The following is a 12,735-nucleotide window of genomic DNA, read 5'->3' as shown; positions in this document are numbered from 1 at the left end:
TTATCAGCTGATTTGAACACTCAGACATAGAAAGGGATGATAAATGTAAGAACATGTTTATATATAAGCATCTTGTCTCTACTATGTAGTTTGAATTGTTGCTCTAAATGTGTGGGAGTTCTACTTGGCAAAAGATGTTTGGATTAAACCATTCAGAAATAGTTTCCCAAAAACCACTAAAAGAAAAAAATTGTGAAGTATTTTAAAAACCATCTTTTATATGAACCACTTCAAGCATACACACTATTATGTTTGAAAAAAATACTCATAGTCTACATTTCATGATATTGAGTAACTACTTTGCTTGAGAGCAAATGGCATTTTCCCTTATAAAAGTAATAGTGTGACATTTATAAAAGTGTTTAAATTTCAAATAATCCCTATTTAAAATCTGGATGCCATACATATAATTCTATATAATATGTATTATGTATTATTATTAATTTTCACATTATATAAATAATTATATATTAATCTGAATGCTATATATATAATTATAATCTGAATGCAGCTCTGAAACACACATCTGTAGAAGACATCATAGTCACTATTAAATCTTTATCTATTGTCTGCTAAATTTCACACACCTGCCAACCTATGTCAGAAGATTATTGGAACATTGGTGTTTTCTGTTTCTATGCCACCATCTAGATCTTGCACCAATGCCTTACATTGCCAGTTTCTAAATCAGAGCACTACTGGGAATGGTGTCTGTAGTTTCCAGCCTCTGGGCTATTGAGGAAGGCTTAATTACAAGTATAGGGGTGATTCTGAGTAAGAACAGTCAGCATCTAACACAGAGGTCAAAAGGTACATATAGGGCATTGGTGGGAGAAGAAGTAGAGAAGTAGCCAGTGCTATCCACCTAATAGTAACTACGTATTAAGGGGGTGAGTTTTATTTTATCACAGAAATTATAAAAATCTTTTGAAAGATTTTATGCAGAAAGTTGCTGTGATCAGATCCACATTTTAGAAAATTGTTATGGAGCAATATTTCAGGTTGAATTGGTTGGGCTGGGGTTTCGGAAAAAGGGAACAGATAGGAGATAGGAATATTAATGAAGACATTATAGTAATTTAACAGGTAAGAAACTGAAATAAGATAGAGTAAAGGTAAGAAATATTCGGGATCTTATTGAGGAAGAATGTGCCTGACCTGGGGATTGGTGAATGCAAGGAAGAGTCCATGACAGCTCCTGGCTTCTTTTTTTTATAATTTTATTTATTTATTTATTTTTTCCCCCAAAGCCCCAGTAGATAGTTGCATGTCATAACTGCACATCCTTCTAGTTGCTGTATGTGGGACGTGGCCTCAGCATGGCCGGAGAAGCGGTAGCGTTGGTGCGCGCCTGGGATCCGAACCCGGGCCGCCAGCAGCGGAGCGCACGCACTTAACCGCTAAGCCACGGGGCCAGCTCAGCTCCTGGCTTTTAGGCTGGGTTGGGTTCAGACATGTTCCACATGTCTCTCATGGAGGTAATCAGGCTGAAGCTGCCTTGGCTACCTGGGGCATGTTCTTCTCTCGACTGATATGTGAGCCATGCAAGCCTATTGAAAACCTCTACCTGTATCAAGTGCACTCATATTACCTTAGCTCAATGAAGTCACATGACTAAGGTCTTAATTAATACTTGGGTCCTGTATGCTTCTTTCATTTAGTGAAAGCCACTGCAAAATCACAGGGCAAAAGTATGGATGTCTAATCATACCACAGGGAGAAGGTGAAAGGTTCAGCAAAATAATTTGACAAAGCACTACCAGTTTGCTCTGTAAAATGGCCACACCATTCCACATTCCACATAGCCACCAGCAGCGTTAGGCTCCTACTTCTCCCCATTTCTAGCAATACCTAGCATATCAATCATGTTTGTCACAATATGAAGAGTATTAATTGGAACCTAAGTTTTAACAACATTTGTTGATTGAAAAATTAGTTGAAGTAATCTTCTTCTTCTTTTTAATCATTTAGAATTTGCCCATTTGTAAATTTAGATTTTGTCTCCTTTCTTGTTAATTTCCAGGACGTTGTTTGATGTTCTAGATGTTAGACATTCTTTTACTCTACATATATGCATGGATCACCTTCCAAAGAGCCAGTGATCTGTTAAACTTGTCTATACTACCCTTTTAAACAGAACTCTTTAATATCAATATAATCAAATCCATTAATTTTTAGCTTGATGTTGTAGGGGTTTTGTTTTTGGTTTTTGGATCTTCTTTAGCCAGTCCTTTACCACGTAGAGCACAATGGCATTCTTCTACAAGGGGTATTACCTGTACAATAACACTTGTCATATTTAGGTTTTTAATCCACTGGAATCAAAAGTAAGGATTAAGTTTTATTTTTCTCCTTTTGACAAACCAGCTTTCCCCAAACATTCAATAGTTCACTCTTTCCTTTTGATTTGGGGCCACTTTGCCCTAAAGCAAGTTCTTATAAACTTATATTTCCAAATCATATCTGTCACCCTTCTGATTACAACCTCCAAAGCTTTATGTAGTTTAAATGGCAAATTCTTTAACGTGGAATTTATTCCTTTATTTATTCTGAAAACATCTATTAAGCTTCTACTATGGGTCAGAACTATGTGTCAGAATTAAATTCTGTCTCTGCCTTCATGGATCTTCCTGTCAGGTATTACTGCCATTGATCAGGTAATTAGACATGGATGGCGTTATGAAAGAGGAAGACTATCGGAGTGTGCTAGGGGTGCCTACGGGAGCCTGAGGTCAGGACAGAGAGCACCATGGGAATGACATTTCACCTGAGAGGGCTAAGGAGGAGTAGGATGTGGCCAAATGAGGGAATGAAGACATATGAAGCAGGTTTCAAGCAAATGAAACAGTGTTTTGAAGGCCCTGGAGTGCACAGAGGTTGTGGGCCTCTTCTCCAAAACAGTTGAAGCAAAGAAAATGAGAGGAAGTCTCTTACTGTATGGAACTGAAGGTTGTCTTCTTCTCTCATGGGCTCTGATCTTAGAAATTCAGGTGTACTTTAGATCTTTGGCTACCCCAGCTCATGAGGTGTCAGATTTTCCCATTCCAAACAAAAATTCACCATGACTGAGATTAAATACTTGAATTATGCTGAGTGCTAATCTGATATTTTCTTAATACCTATGCATCCAATTATAGGTTTCTTGTTTAGGAAATCTATACTTATTTAGCCATTTGATTTTCCATTGAGCAGTCAAAAACATTAGTTTTGGGCCAGCCCCGTGGCTTAGTTGTTGGGTGCGCACGCTCCGCTACTGGCTTCCCGGGTTCAGATCCCGGGCATGCACCGACGCACTGCTTGGCTGGCCATGCTGAGGCGGCATCCCACATACAGCAACTAGAAGGATGTGCAACTATGACATACAACTATCTACTGGGGGGCTTTGGGGAGAAAAAAGGGGGAAAAAAGGAGGAGGATTGGCAATAGATGTTGACTCAGGGCCGGTCTTCCTCAGCAAAAGAGGAGGATTGGCATGGATGTTAGCTCAGGGCTGATCTTCCTCACAAAAAAAAAAAAAAATTCTAAACAAACATTAGTTTTAGTTACTATATAGTAGGATTACAAAAATAAAGTTATGAAAAACAAATTCTAGTGTCGAACTACTTTTAAAATAAGCTCAAATGTGATTAATATTTAGCCCTTAATAAATTCCTGTGGTAATAATGAAGAGACTAAATGAAGCAATGATAATTCAGAGATCGTGGAATGTATATAATGTTAACAGACAGTTTAATCTCAGTCCCAGACATAAATTAGAACTAGTTATAAACTATTGTTTAGCTCAGTACACTGTGTGTTTATAGTTTGGATTCTAAAGAGAGATACCTAGATAACAGTCAACCGTATGCATCTCTTTAGCACATTCTTCACTTTTCTCCATTTTCATTTCCTCTGCTCAGTGATAAATTGATTGCTGCTCAGTTCAGACACAGAATTGAGTACCAAGGGACCATGATTACACAGCAATGTTAGAAGGTCAGCATGAATCATAGCAGCGAACTTGGACCTCCACACATGAAAAAAGATAAAAGAGACAATCTATCCATGGTTTTCATATTATACCAGAGTGGAGGACTAACAAATATAGACAAGTTATTTGATGTCATGCCAAGCATTTATTTTTCCAATCCATGAAAGTTTATATAAGCTTAAGATATCATTTTATGTTGCTATGGCAGTTTTTGGAGAGCTGCACACAAAATATGCAGCTAAGTCATACACAGGAGACTTGAACTTGTGCCTTTAGAGGGCAAGGAGGTAGGAAAGGCAGCAGTTGGCCAGAATCAAGAGTATATAAGATTAAAAAGAGAAATACAGGATTGGGACTTTAGAGACTTAAGCATTCGACAACATTTAGAAAATCTTAATTTTGAAATAAGCGACTAAAAGAAGAATCCATTCACTGGCATTATTTATATATCGGAGTTGAAGGACTAGAGATAATTCAGTAGTTAAAATAACATTTGAGCTAAAGTCAGACATGGAAACCAGAGGGCATGGACTAGCGACAGGATGCATGCTCAAAGATTGTGAGTATTTTTCTTTTCAGAAGGAAACAGTCACCCTACAATGTAAATGATTAAAAGAAGCAATTAGCATAAAGAGTTTTCAAATGTTGTTAAATGATCACGGTATTTGAAGGAGTCATAAAGCTTCAATCATTATAAAGACTATATACAACACTTACATATTTTCAATGCACTTTATGGTCATTAACTAGTAATTAGCAGGAAAAGTTTCTCTCACTCCAGGGAAATACATTGAAATACCTTCTTTACTCCCTTTACCATATAAAATCTCTCATATGTAACTTTACTTAGCTTGTAGTGGATTTAATTCCTTGTTTTTCTCAGTATCTAGTGGGAGTCTAAACCTTAATGATTTGTACTAATGTATTTACAGAAAGATTTAAAACACCCTTAAGAAGTTAGTACTCGAACATCATTAAATATTTAATACTGAAGGGACGCTAAAAGTTAGCTTCTGTTCTATGAGAACAGCCTTAAAGAACACAGTGAAACTTATTATAACTGCAGAACCAGAGCAGCACCAATGTAAGAGAATCAGAAATTAAAATCATTGTCTCAAAGAAAACAACGATTAATGATAATGGTACTGATCATTGCCTTGCAAGCAAACAGCCTGTATTGACAACCACATAGACTCACCACAGGAGGTGCTGAGGGTTATAGGAAGGAGAGAAACCTAAACGCTAAACCTCACAGTTACCATTTAAAGTAAGTATTATGTTAATTTACAGATGAAGAAACTGAGACTAAGAGAGGTTAATTTAATAGTCCAAAGAATAGAGTAAGGGAATGTATGATCAAGGATTCCAAATTTATCAAATTCAAGACGACTTTATCTCATTCTGTTTTCACTACATCATCTCTGCCACTTCGTCACATGCATGAACAGTGTCTAAAGCTGGCTCCTGCTCCAAGGATGTGTCCCCTGAAGAACAGGGCATGTCTCCAAGTTCCTTTAATATAAGCTTCAAAACAAATATTTTCCAAAGTGAATAGAGTAATCAGATAAGGAGGGAAAACCAGAGTTATATTCCTGTCGAAAATTCTGCTTTGTGGCAAAGCATAGCAATTTTCCTATACTGCCTCATGTTATTTATACAGACAGGCATACAGAGGCACATTCAGATAGAAAACTGGGGTATTATATGGTGCTTTGGAAATGATTAGCCAGCTGCCAAGAGTAATTCACATCTATTAATTCTTGAAGTGCCTCAGACATGGCTTAACTCTTATTATTGTCTTAGTAGATTCATGCTCATGCCATGTACCTAAGGAGGTACTCTGATGAATTGATCAGAGTTCCAGTTTATATAGCTATCATTTCTCAGTATACTGAAAGCTACTAAGTATTGGAATCGACTGTACTGACTTTACCATTTTATTACAGTATATTGAGTTGTGTTCTTTGAGATTCTTGTTTTTCAAACAATGAAAGGAATAAATATAAACTATGTCTAACAGGTAAAGAAAAGATAGAGGATATCAATAGCTCATTAAAATGACTTTGATGCAAGTTATTATCTTAAAATAAAAATTTTATAAAATAATTTAGCTTTGTCACCATCACTGAACACCTTTCTTTTATATCTTCTCATCATATAGGGCATACATATATCACTTGTGTTATTTTAAATTGAACAGTTTTTACTATTAAAGTTATTTCTAGCTCAATATTTAAATATACTCAGTATAGATTGATAAGCATGTTAAGGAAAGGAATCAACTTTAGGGGAAAAATGTCGTAGTTACTAGCCCGTTCTTTTGTTTAAATTTTTCAGAAAATATCATTTAAACCTATTTTATAAAACATGACATTTTGCTATATCCTCAGGTGCCTATCCTAAATTTGATATCATACAGTTTCATGTTTATAAAGATCTGTTTTGACTACATCCTTAAATTGGTTTGATACAAAGAGTTCTGTGTAGGGCATCAGTTGAATAGACTCGCAAGATTAGTATTTGAATAAAAGTAATTAATAAATGGTGGACATTTGCCTGGGTACTTCATTTTATGGCAGTCTCAGACTTTTTGAGCAACAAAGTAAGATTATTTATAGTAGTGGTTCTCAAACTTTGGCTCACTCAGAATCACCTAGAGGGCTTGTTAAAGGATTGTTGGGCCTCACTGGGAATTTCTGATACATTAGGTCTGGGAACAAGGTGCAGGATGAGGGAGGTTGGAGCAAGGATTTGCATCTCTAACAAGCTCCCAGTGACCCACTATGAGTGACCATACTTTGGGAATCACTACTATAGAGAAAGCCACTGACAGTGTTTAGCCACTGAGTAGTCTGTAAAATATTTCATAACAAAATATTTACCAGACCTATCATAGCAAGGTGAACTTTCCTATCTAATTGTGAACCCATATTAGAAAATATGATTTCATTTAAGTAAATAATCCACAATGTAATTATTTCAAAAGCCTTCACCATTAGGTGAAGACATTTTATGATATGAATATGTCATCTAAAGTATTTCTTTGAGCTGATCACACAAATAAGTCTTTCCATGAGTTGACTCTCAAATCGAAGCTAGACTTAATTTGTTTAAATTAAGCAATGAGGCTAAAACATTGGGATGCATGAAGCCCAGAAACCTGAGTGGTATTCTACTCAAACTTTAGTCATTATGGAAAAAAATAAACCAAAAATGGCAGTTATTCATTTCAGCCCTCTCTGAGATTTGTTTTAAACTTATAACCTGACAGATTTTGGTCTTTTGGGCAGATTTCTTATGTGAATCACCCACATCGGAGAAGTCCTTGATGGGAGATAAAAATGGTGAAATACAGAAAATACATCAGATGCAGGTGGCAAGCAGGCAACTCCCTCGGATATATCTAACCATAATCAATATGACGGGACTCGATGAAATAAGACTTTCTCAGCTTATCTTTGTTGAAACAGAAGGAAGTGATGGATTTAAAAAAAACATACATGATTCATTAAGGGAAAATATTAATTTCATAAGTTCATTGCTTTTTTTTAATTTAGGTAACATTAGTTTACAAAATTATATAAACTTCAGGTGTACATCATTGTATTTCAACTTCTGTGTAGACTACATCATGTTCACCACCGAAAGTCTAGTTGTCTTCTGTCACTGTACACATGTGCCCTTTACCCCTTTTGCTCTCCCTCCATCCCCTTTCCCCACTGGTACCCATGAATCTATTCTCTGTATCTATATGTTTGTTGTTGTTTTATCTTTCACATGCAAGTGAAATCATACATTTGTCTTTCTCCATCTGACTTATTTCACTTAGCATCATATCCTCAAGGTCCATCCACGTTGTTGCAAATGGCACAATTTTGTCTTTTTTTATGGCTGAGTACTATTCCAATGTGTGTGTATATACATATATACACCACATCTTCTTTATCCATTTAACTGTTGATGGGCATTTGGGTTGCTTCAACATCTTGGATTTTGTGAATAATACAGTGATAAACATAGGGGTTCATAAATCTTTTTGAATTGTTCATTTCATAGTCTTTGGATAAATACCCAGCAGTGGAATAGCTGAATCATATGGTAGTTCTATTTTTAGTTTTTTTGAGAAATGTCCATACTGTTTTCCATAGTGGTGGCACCAGTTTGCATTCTCATCAGCAGTGTATGAGGGTTCCTTTTCTCCAAATCCTCTCCAACACTTATTTCTTGTCTTTTAATAATAGCCATTCTGATGGGTGTGAGGTGATATCTCATTGTAGTTCTGATTTGCATTTCTCTAATAATTAGTGATGTTGAACATTTTTTCATGTGTCTGGTGGCCATCCGTATATCTTCTTTGTAAAAATGTATGTTCAGATCCTCTGTCCATTTTTTAATCAGGTTACTTGTTTTTGTATTGTTGAGTTGTATGATTTTTTTATATATTTTGGATATTAATCCCTTATTGGGTGTACGATTTGTAATACCTTCTCCCAGTTGGTAGGCTGCATTTTCATTTTGTTGATGTTTTCCTTTGCAGTGCAGAAGCTTTTCAGTTTGATGTAGTCCCATTTTCTTTGTTGTTTGTTTGTTTGCCTTGCCTGAGGACACATATTCAAAAAGATGCTGCTAAGACCAATTTCAAAAAGCTTCCTGCCTATGTTTTCTTCTGGGAGTTTTATGGTTTCAGGTCTTACATTCAACTCTTTAATCCTTTTTGAGTTAATTTTTGTGTATGGTGTAAAATAGTGGTCTACTTTAATTTCTTTGCATGTGGCTGTCCAGTTTTCCCACCACTAGCTATTGAAAACACTTTTCTTTCTCCATTGTATGTTTTTGGCTCCTTTGTCAAAAATCAGCTGTTCATAAATGTGTGGGTTTATTTCTGGGCTCTCAGTTCTGTTCCATTGATCTGTGTGTCTGTTTTTCAGGGAGTGTGATACCTCCAGCTTTGTTCTTTTTTTTCAGTATTGCTTTGGCTATTCAGGTTCTTTTTTTTTAATGCTTGAAAGGATTTTAATATATTCAATATTCAACATGAATAGAATATCCTATATTTAAAATACTTATGTATTCAGGGTCTTTTGTTGTGCCATATAAATTTTAGGATTCTTGTTTCTATTTCTGTGAAAAATGTCATTGGGATTTTCACAGGGATTGCATTAAATCTGTAGATTGCTTTAGGTAATATCGACATTTTAACTATGCTAACTCTTCCAATCTGTGAGCATGAAATATCTTTCCATTTCTTTGTGTCTTCTTCGATTTCTTTCAACAATGTCTTATAGTTTTCAGCGTACAGATCTTTCAACTCCTTGATCAAATTTATTCCTAGATATTTTATTCTTTTTGTTGAATCTGTAAATGGGATTATATTCTTGATTTCTCTTTCTGCTAGTTCTTTGTTAGTATATAAAAACTCAACTGATTTTTGAATATTGATTTTGTGCCCTCCAACTTTACTGTATTTGTTTATTATTTTTAATATTTTCTTGGTGGATTCTTTAGAGTTTTCTATATATAAAATCACGTGATCCACAAATAATGACAGTTTTAGATAAGTTCTTTGCTTTAAGGTCAACTTCTATAGTTTATTCAACAAAAGGATGAATGGAAAAAATGAAAATTTCCTTTGACCAAATAAAAGGGAAATTATGGGTTAATTATCCAGGAACCAGACTCAAAGAAGAGAGATAATGTTTATGGTCCAGGACATACTTAATATGTAGCTGATCAGGATCATGGGAAATATACTTTAAAAACCTAAACAGTTATTTATTAGGAAGCTTCTACTTGATTTTCTTTCACTACTGTGTTCCTTCCTTCCTGCTACTTGTGGTGATAGCTTCTACAGTTTGAGGTTGTAGTTATGAATTCATTTCATCAGAATCACGCAGCTCCCTTTATATATAGTCCTGCAGTGTGAAACCATAAATTATGATGATAAGGGGAACAGTTTACGATATATTTTGCAGCCCCAATGGATTCACCATGTGTATATTGTTCCCCTGAGTTGAGGCGGGCCATAAGCAAATTAGCCATGGATGCTAATTATTAATTCCCAATCATTTGCCTGAGCCACATAGGAATACATTCAACTATGGGTAACACAACTATTCAATAGTAGTAATTAGAGAAGATAATCAATGAAGCAATGAAGCAAACACTAATGATAGTTCTATGAATCTGGTATCTGGGGAAATGTGTGCAGAAACAGTAAAAATGTACGCTATAACAACTGCAGCAATATTAGATGGTAAATTCCTGTCTCTAATGACAGAGAAGCTCAGAATAAGTGTAGAAACCCCAAATTAATTAATTTATTTATACCTTAAATGTGGGAAAATAAATTAGCATGATAAAAATAGAATATCACATGTAGAAGGGAATGGGTCTTGGGATCTTTTTGATGGCAGAACTGAAAAGCATATAAGGGAGAAAGAAAGTATTGAAATGCTCACTTAAGTCTTAATAACTGCTATGTAAACTACACATGGATTCATTGCAAGAAGGCTAAAAATTTAATTGTGCAGAAGAACTTCTACTTCTGGCCAAGATGGAGTAACAGGGACTAGATTTACTCTCCCACCTGAAACTATTACAAAACCAGACCAAAGGTATTAAACAACAGCTTTGATAATATTAGATGTCTGGTAATTAAGGACAGTGATCTCTGAGAGACAGAAAACAAATTAGGTGGGCCGTACAATTTCCCTGGACATCTCACCAAAGAAGATTTATGGACAACAAAAAAGTACATGAAAAATGCTCAACTTCATTAGTCATTAGATATGCTCAAATTAAAATCACAGTGAGCTCCCACTATACATCTATTTAAATGTCTAAAACTAAAAAGACTGACCACACCAAGTACTGGTGAGTATATGGAGCACCTGGAATGTTCATACACTACTGGTGGTAATGAAAAATTGTACAACTATTTGTACAACAGGCATATTCTTATAAATTTAAAAATTTGTCCACCACATGACAGAGCCATTCTACTCTTAGAGAAGATGAAAGTGTATGTCCATACAAAGACTTTTACACAAATGTTCATAGCAGCTTTATTTGCAGTAGCCAAAAACTGGAAACAATTTAAATGTCCACCCACAGGATTGTTGTATATCAATACAATGAGATAACACTCAGCAATAAAAGAAAGAAACTATGCAGAAACACAATGACATGAATGGAATATTTAAACATTTATGCTGAAAGAAAGATGCTTAATAAGAAAGAACACATAGTATATGATTCCATTCATATGACTTTCTAGAAATACAAACTAACCTATAGAGACTGAAAGCAGGTCGGTGGTTACCTGCAGATAGAGGAAACATGAAAGGGCAAGAGAACAAGATTACAAAGGAGTACAGAGAAATTTTGAGTGGTGATGGATATTTTCATTTTCTTGATTATGGTGATAATCATAACACTTGTGTTGTGTGTGTGTGAGAGAGAGAGAGAAAATATATCATATTGTACACTTTAAATATATGCTGTATTTTCTAGTTCAATTATATCTCAATAAAGCTGTAAAAAATATAAGTAAATAACTCTGTACATAAGACATTGCAAGCATGACCTATCTTTACTGGACAAAGACAACCCTTTTTGAGGGGAGGAAGAAGTTGTAGGAATCCAAGGAGTTACAACCATAGATCAGAATGTAAGAATATTTGGTTCTGTAGAACTCCAAAAAGTTTTCTGCCCAAAGAACTACACCTTCGAGTTCATAAGAATGAATCATATCTTTATGTTATGTTGAGAATGTGGGAATAACTTTTCAAAAATGTTAGACTATACAATTTGAAGGCTTTGGCAGGAAAAAGAATTAGCAATACCTGGAAAGTTAATAAGAGAGAATTACATCAAAGTTGTTCTTCAATTTTTGGGTATGACAAATCGTGCAAGCCAGCTGTGAGGGAAAGTAAGAGCTGCCTGGGAAGTGGCAACGTCCAGCTGTAACACTCACGAATATCTCTGCACTTTGATTCTTGAAGCTATTGTATTAAAGGTGTAATTGCTGAAATTCTCCGTGCCACTCGATGTACAGCATCAGTCACTGTGAGTCTGATTTCTCTGATCAGCTTGGGAGCCCTGGCACCACATTCTGTAAAAGGTGTGCAAAAAGTCTGTTATTGCTCTTGGGAGCAATTTGTGGAATATTGGACTGTGAGGGAAAATAGAGGAAAATTCTAATGTTATGTGGTTTCATTACTACCTAAAATTACTTTAAATGTGTCTGCAAGGATCATAACCAATAAGACTAATTAATAGCATATATTTATTAATTGAAACAAATGATGCTCTTCAGGAGTTCATAATATTTGAGTTAAAACATTTGGGGGCTAAATTCATATTCTTAAACTCAAAAAGCTGAAGTAAACTGAGATATACAAATAGAGGTTGTAAATCAACCAAATGCAGATCAAATGAAATGAGACAGAGCCCATACAGTTTAAAATTAACAACTCCTTGACAAAATATATCAAATTAATAGCAATTTTAAAGGAGCTGTTGAGATTAAAGTACCCATTATACATACTTGGCCATGTTAGGCTCGTGTCAAATAAGATGTCATTATTTTAATAGTCTCTTACTATTGACGGAGCGACTTTTTAAATTCTGCCTTAGGTAAAGGCACAAACAAGGATATACTGTGCATTAAAGAGTATAGCATGTGACCTTTCCAAATGATAGGTAGAATTAAGTGAGAAATATTTCAAAGATTACCAAAAGGAAAGGGAACAAAGCATACATTG

The sequence above is a fragment of the Ceratotherium simum genome, chromosome 14 (genome assembly GCF_057802395.1).
Source record: "Ceratotherium simum simum isolate JZ-2026a chromosome 14, ASM5780239v1, whole genome shotgun sequence".
NCBI classification, from domain to species: Eukaryota; Metazoa; Chordata; class Mammalia; order Perissodactyla; family Rhinocerotidae; genus Ceratotherium; species Ceratotherium simum.
Note: the sequence above shows the minus strand (reverse complement) of the source record.